The following is a 7,434-nucleotide window of genomic DNA, read 5'->3' on the forward strand; positions in this document are numbered from 1 at the left end:
ATGAGCTATATCATATCCAATCTGGTGTTGGCTATTCATTGTAGTTTTTGGTTTGTTCATAATATCATTGTGATAAGACCATAGATACGACTAGTTAGGACTGTAGTCAACCCACTGTTAACTCATATTGAACACTAACGGTGATAAGATCAGGGAAAGACTACTGTTGGAAAATGACAACCTGACATTAGCAGGAGCTATTAGCCTAGCAGTGCAGGTGGAATCTGCTATGAACTGTGCAGCTAGCTTGTCTACCTCCCCCAGCCCAACACACACACGCCAGTAGAGGCTGCGAGCACGCTCAGCTCAAGGGTCTCCCTCCTCAACGCGAGTGCAGACGACAGCGGGGACAGTATATTGTTAGCCTCCCAGTCACGTGACCGCTCACGCCAGCCGTACAGGAATTGTGGCTCCCTTTCGCACAACTCCACCTGCCCTGCCCGTGGCAAAGCCTGCTCCAACTGTGGGAAGCTAAACCACTTCCACAAGGTCTGCAGGTCAGCCCCAGCTAGCACTTCCAAGCCACCAACCACTATCATCCACAATGTCAGCTCAGGACGAGTGCCATTCAAAACATGCTCATTGGTGGTCGGTGACATCACACTGCCCCTCCTCCTCGACACTGGAGCCACAGTGTCTCTACTGAATTGGGCGACGTACTCGCAATTCTTCTCCCACAAGCCACTGGGCCCGCCCACCACCACCCTGCGAGGCTACGCCAACTCCAAGATCGACATCGTTGGCTCCCTCCAGCTGCCGGTGAGGTACGGAGAAAAGACACTACCTGCCTTCGAGTTCAACATTGCACGCCGAGGGACCAACCTCCTCGGCCTCTACCTCTTCAGTGGCCTCGGTTTCTCTCTGCTGGACACCACAGGCTCAGAGATCCACACCGTTGCCGCTGTCTCCTGGCAGCAACAGTGGCCTGCACTGTTCAACGGCATGAGCTGCCTCCAGGTCTTCGCTCACCAGCCCCTGCTCGACCAAAAAGTTACTCCGGTCATCCAGCCCCTTCGCCGTTCCCCCCTGGCTCTCCGTGAGAACATCGCCACCGAGTTACAGAATATGCTGGATGACGACATCATCGAACAGGTGAACACGTCGCCCTGGATCTCCAACTTGGTGGTAGCAAAGAAGAAGTCAGGGGGGCTGCGAGGACCTGAGAGCGGTAAACAAGGCCATCGTCCCTGATAAATACCCCCTGCTGACGACAATGGAGCTCACCGCCCAGTTCCACAGGTCCAAGGTGTTTTCTAAACTGGACCTTCGTCAGGGGTACCTCCAGGTGCCACTACACCCAGAGAGCCGCAACCTCACCGCGTTCATCAACCACAGGGGGGTCTTCCGTTACAAACGCATGACTTTTGGCTTAAGCTCTTCCCCCAGCTGCTTCCAAAAGATCATGGCCTACCTTGATGACATCGTCAGCGGTTTAAGTGCGATGGCGAAGCACCACCTCACACTCAACAGTGAGAAGTGTGTCTTCGCCACCACAACCATTGACTTTGTTGGGTTCCGCCTCTCGGCTGACTGCATGTACCCGCTCCAGTCAAACACAGAGGCCATACACCGTGTCCCAGAGCCCACCTCAGCGGCCCAGGTGGCCTCTTTCCTGGGCATGACGGCGTACTACCTCCGCTTCCTGCCACATTACTCCGCCACAACAGCACCGCTGCAGAAGCTGTTGAAGCAGGACGAGCCCTGGCTCTGGCCTGCTCGAATGCTGTGCGCCTCCTCAAGTCCCAGCTCACGTCATCACCAGTCCTGGCGTTTTTCGACTTAGAAAGCACCACCCTCGTCACGTGTGATGCTGCAGCCGTTGGTGCAGTACTGTCACAGCTGCACGGGGGAGTGGAGAGGCCGGTCGCTTTCGCTTCACAGGCCCTCCGCCCCACAGAACAGAGCTACTCAGTGGGGGAGCGAGAGGCCCTGGCCTGCATCTGGGCATGTGAGCGCTGGCATATGTACCTCTATGGCTGCTCATTCACGCTTAGGACGGACCACCAGGTTCTCACTACCCTCCTCGCCACATCAGGCACTGGCCACAAACCGCTCCGCCTCCACCGTTGGGCTGACTGCCTGCAGCAGTACAACTTCGGCTTGCAGTTCACGCCGGGCCGGGACAACGTGGTAGCTGACCTACAGTCATGCGCAATCCCCAGTCCACCCACGGCCTCACCCTCGACTCCCGATCAGGACCAGGCTGAGCATGACCTGGTCCAGCTCCTCCACACTCTCCTCCAAGAGACAGTGTCGCTGCAGGAGCTCCAGGACACCTCGGCTGCTGACCCCGTCCTCTCTGCGCTCTCAACCTACATCAGACAGGGTTGGCCAGCGAGGACACCTGACAAGCTGCTTCCCTATAGCAGACTCCGGGACGAGTTGTCGTGCTGGAACGACTCCTGCGTTGCTCGTGGGCTCTGTACTGTGGTCCCGAGTGTCCTTCGGGCGTGTGTCCTTACTATGGCGCACGAGGGCCACTTGGGCATAGTCAGGCTATGCTGTGTTCGTGACTTGGTGTGGTGGCCAGGCATCGACAGGGAAACCGAGACCCTGGTCAAGGACTCTTCTGAGCGGGAAGACCAGGGCCCCAGCCCCAGCCCCACCCCCGCCCATGCAGCTGTTGGACTGGCCGTCCCAACCCTGGGAGCACCTGCAGCTCGACCGCTGTGGTGAACTGCACGGGATGCCTATTCCTTAATGTCAAGCAAGCAGTGCAAGAATGCGGAAGCATTCGTCACCGCAGGTACCGTAGTGGCGTGCGGTAATGCGCCTTTCATTTTCCTTCGCCCAGCGCACCGGCGGCGGCGTGCTCGCTCAGGTGCGTGCGTGCGCCGGCGTGCTCGCGAGGTGCCCGCGGCGTGCTCGCGAGGTGCCCGCGCATGCGCATGAGATCCCGCCTTGGTTTGACACGAGCGGATGCCAGAAACCGCCCCTTATTCAGTATCCAGAAATAGCTCAATTGGCAAGACTGCATGGCTGTGGATCCTACGGCTCGTTGCTGGCGAGTTTGAATCCCATCGAATATTTTTTTTTTAACGTGATTTTTTTTTTAACGTGTATTCTTTCGCCGGTTAAGGTTAGGCATGGTTAAGGTTAAGGTTAAGGTTAGGCATTGTTTCGGAGTTGGTTAAGGTTAGAACGGTTAAGTTTAGGCGCTGTTAAGGAGCTGGTTAAGGTTAGAGTTTGTCAAAGAGAATGGCAATATTCTTTCTATGGTTAAGGTTAGGCATGGTTAAGGTTAAGGTTAAGGTTAGGCATTGTTTCGGAGTTGGTTAAGGTTAGAACGGTTAAGTTTAGGCGCTGTTAAGGAGCTGGTTAAGGTTAGAGTTTGTCAAAGAGAATGGCAATATTCTTTCTATGGTTAAGGTTAGGCATGGTTAAGGTTAAGGTTAAGGTTAGGCATTGTTTCGGAGTTGGTTAAGGTTAGAACGGTTAAGTTTAGGCGCTGTTAAGGAGCTGGTTAAGGTTAGAGTTTGTCAAAGAGAATGGCAATATTCTTTCTATGGTTAAGGTTAGGCATGGTTAAGGTTAAGGTTAAGGTTAGGCATTGTTTCGGAGTTGGTTAAGGTTAGAACGGTTAAGTTTAGGCGCTGTTAAGGAGCTGGTTAAGGTTAGAGTTTGTCAAAGAGAATGGCAATAGACAGCCTATTTCCGCGCGACAGCTCCCAAAGCGGGCCTGAAAAGAAAGGCGATTTACCGTAGTGGCGTGCGGTGACGAATGCTCCCGCATTTTTGCACTGCTTGCTTGTCATTATGCTACACGCGCACGGGATACCGCATCACCACCGTTTCCTCGTTGTGGTCTATGACCTCCACTCCAAGTGGCCTGAGGTGGCGCCCGTGGGCTCGGTCACAGCCGGGGTGCTGATTGACATTCTCGAGTCCCTGTTCACACGATGGGGCCTGCCCAAGAGAATCACGACGGACTATGGCCCCCAAATTATCTCCCATGAACTGGCCTCCTACCTGGGGGTAAGGGGATACGTCATATCCACATGTCGACATGCGAGACCACCTACCATCGCCGTCTCAGACTGGGTCAGGATTCGGCAACCCCACCGGGACAACAAGCTCCGGTCATTCTGGTCAGACCCGGTCCAGGTCAGACAGCAGCTTGGCCCGGCCTCATTCAGGCTGGCTGATGGCACACGTTGGCATGCTGGCCGACTGCGCAGGGTGCAGGCTCCCTCTGCCCCGGGACAGGGTGTGCCCGTGGCTATAGCTCTGCAGGACAGACAATTCAATGATGTTGCAGCCCCAGCACCCGCGGCTCAGCCTGAGGCTGCGGGACCGCCGCCTTTGGCTGTTGCAGTGCCCGAGCCCCGCCCACTCTGAGCGCGCAACAGGCCCACTCATCTGAATGATTTTGAGACTGAGTATCACTCCTAGGTTGAGTAAAGGGGGGGAAATGTTATGTCTGGTACTCTAGCAAGTGCCAGCACTTAAACCAGTGTTCTGACTATTGCGACAGTGTCGTGTTCATGTGTTGAGATTCACGTTACGGCATATGGCCGAACGTGACGTTGACGTTGATGTTATGATGTACGTTACCATGCATGTGTCTCAGTTGAGTAAACACTGTTAAGCTGCAACAACGTGTTGTCTGATTATTCCAACATAACACCCACCTGCTCTACTCTCCATTTGGGACAGTTACTCTGCTGGTCTTCCTCTTCTTCCAAGGGAGAAAGAGAATAGACTGTGTCTAAAGCAGGTTTGAAGGTTTGTTTGAACAGTAGAGAACACTGGCTGGGCAGCGTCCAATACTGCTGTCCTTCTTGGCGTAGATGTTCCTTTCCTTGGACCTGCCTACCCATGTGTTTTTTAAGAAATCTTCCAGGGACTAAGCAAACCCCATTTTCCATAATATAATATATATAATAACTTTTGAACCTACTTTTAACCTAATTTTAACTACTCTGACCCTAACCAGGAAATGCCAGGCCTAGTGCAGTATGTGTGAGGCCCCAGACGTTATAAAACGGATACAGTAGCAGTGTGACCTCTCAGTTGTTTAATCGCTTCTGATTTAATGGATCTAACCCTATATCCTATAGGATGTAGCTATCATTACATTTCTAGACACATTCACCACCACAAATACTCCATATTAAACATGACAAAATCAGTTTTGACAACCCCCCCCCCCCCCCCCCTCTCTCTCTCTCTCTCTCTCTCTCTCTCTCTCTAGTCACCCCCACCACTCCCACTCCAAACACCACCCTCCGTTCCCTCCGAGATCTCCCCCAGATGTTATTTGACTCTTATTAGCTTTAATATTTAAGTACTTTGCACAGTTACACGGGCAGGATCACTGCATGTCTTAATAGTGGCACATCCCTTTAAACACAGTTATATTTATTATCATCTAATGATGCAGAGAGAGGGTGAGAGAGAGAGAGACAGACAGACAGACAGACAGACAGACAGACAGACAGACAGACAGACAGACAGACAGACAGACAGACAGACAGACAGACAGACAGACAGACAGACAGACAGACAGACAGACAGACAGACAGACAGACAGACAGACAGACAGACAGAATTTAAGATTTGTCGCTTTTCTATTGGAGTTTTGTTTCTTTAGCATCTTGAACTTTTTGAATCAAACTCAGTAATGAACAGAAAATAGCCATATTGACAAGGGAATCACTTGACCTTCGGCTATAGGGTTTAAAGTCTTTCAAACAACCGTTTGGCCTTGTGTTGTGTCAGATCAGTTCATTATGATAAGGTTCTGAAATCTTTAAGTATATTTTTGAAGCCCAGCCTATTCAATCTTTCCATTTGTAAAATGAGCCCATCTTCGGCCAAAGGTTCAGTTCAAAGACGTTAAAGCCGCCTCCATGAGTCAAAGGCATTTTTCTTATGAGAAGACTATCAAATGGCCCTGACGATGAATATTATGGCGAACGGGGCACGTTAATAATTAACCGTGCGTTACATTTGAAGAATGCTCACCAGGCGTGAGATTTAAAAGAAGCTAATGTTTCACTATCAAACCATTTCATCCAATCTTCATAACAGATCTGCTCGCTGTCGAAGGCATTAGTTTCCACACCAGGCGCCTGAAAATACCACTGCTTTCTCCTCATCTGGGGAAGAAGCCATGGTTTGTCTTGAGGGGCCAAGTGTCTTCTTGTGACTGGCCATTGGTTTTAAGTGGCTTGTGCATTTTTCATGTGGCAGTAGTTGGCGGGTAGGCCTTGTCACTCTATTAAGGCCTGTCAGAGTGGTAGGAGAGCGAAGAGGCCGCTGAAATATTCATCTCATAGCTGCAACTCACCGCATCGGCTTGTGTTTAATTAAGGAAAGAGCTATATGCTTTAGACGGCCTGGGGATCTCAACACACTGTAATGGATGAAGATGACTTGAGTCGAAGTGACATTTGGCATGCTCGTCTCCACGTTGAAGTTGATACACAAATGTACTTTCTGAGTCTCTTTAACAGCATGTACACACCTAAAAATCTTACAATGAGTGAGTTGGAATAGAATCCTTAATTGAGGTTAATTGATTAGATTGGTACCATGGTCTACCAACAAGATCATTATCTGATCTTTCACAATGTCATTGTTATAAGAAGCAACAGGACGTGTATGTAAGTGTTCTTGGATTATTAAAAAAGCTTCTTCCCACCCCAGATCACGAGAATCGGGTCAACAGAGCAGTAATTTGGTACCTCATCAAAACGAGCCGTTCTGAATATCTTTCCATTCTTCTCTTCGATCTTGTATTACAGTCTCCTGCTCTCCGGCAGTATGGCCCAGTGATTATGCCTCCCCGTCCTCCATCTTACAGCTTATTAACCTTTTTGTTGGAATATCTGGAGCATAAAGACCTCATTAAATATTTACATATGCACTAACCAGAATGAAAAATTAAAAAACCCAAAGTTTTATTAACCTGTAGTAATATAATATCTACTCTTGGCCAACAAAAGAAAAAAGAGGTATTTTATTTTCTGCACATTAAAGCATTCTGCACCGCATAATAATGTATGTTAAGAAGGCTCCCCCTCGCATTGATTAAATTCATTTTAATATAACATTAGGTTTCCCTAAACCAGCTTTATCCTGGAATTATGCTTTTCATACAAGGTGTAGATTGGGGGTGGGGGGGTGGAGGGGACCGGGACGTGTTTCGCCTCCAGAAATAAAACCGTTGCGACATTCCTTAATTACCCCTTAACTCTGTGTACTGTGTGACATACGTGAGGACTTGAGAGTGAAAATTTGTACGCCTGCATTTCATGAATACGTTAGTGTTTTCACACAGTAAATGCCTGTCCCTGCTAGCCACACTGACCCCCTCCCATCCGTCCATAGGTGTGTTTGATCCGCAACACTCAGCCATTCAAATGGGACTAAGTGGTATTCAATTATTCAAACATTATATTCAGGCAAAGGCTGCATAATGTCCGCTCT

Source organism: Notolepis coatsorum (assembly GCF_963971535.1).
Source record: "Notolepis coatsorum genome assembly, chromosome: 7".
NCBI lineage: Eukaryota > Metazoa > Chordata > Actinopteri > Aulopiformes > Paralepididae > Notolepis > Notolepis coatsorum.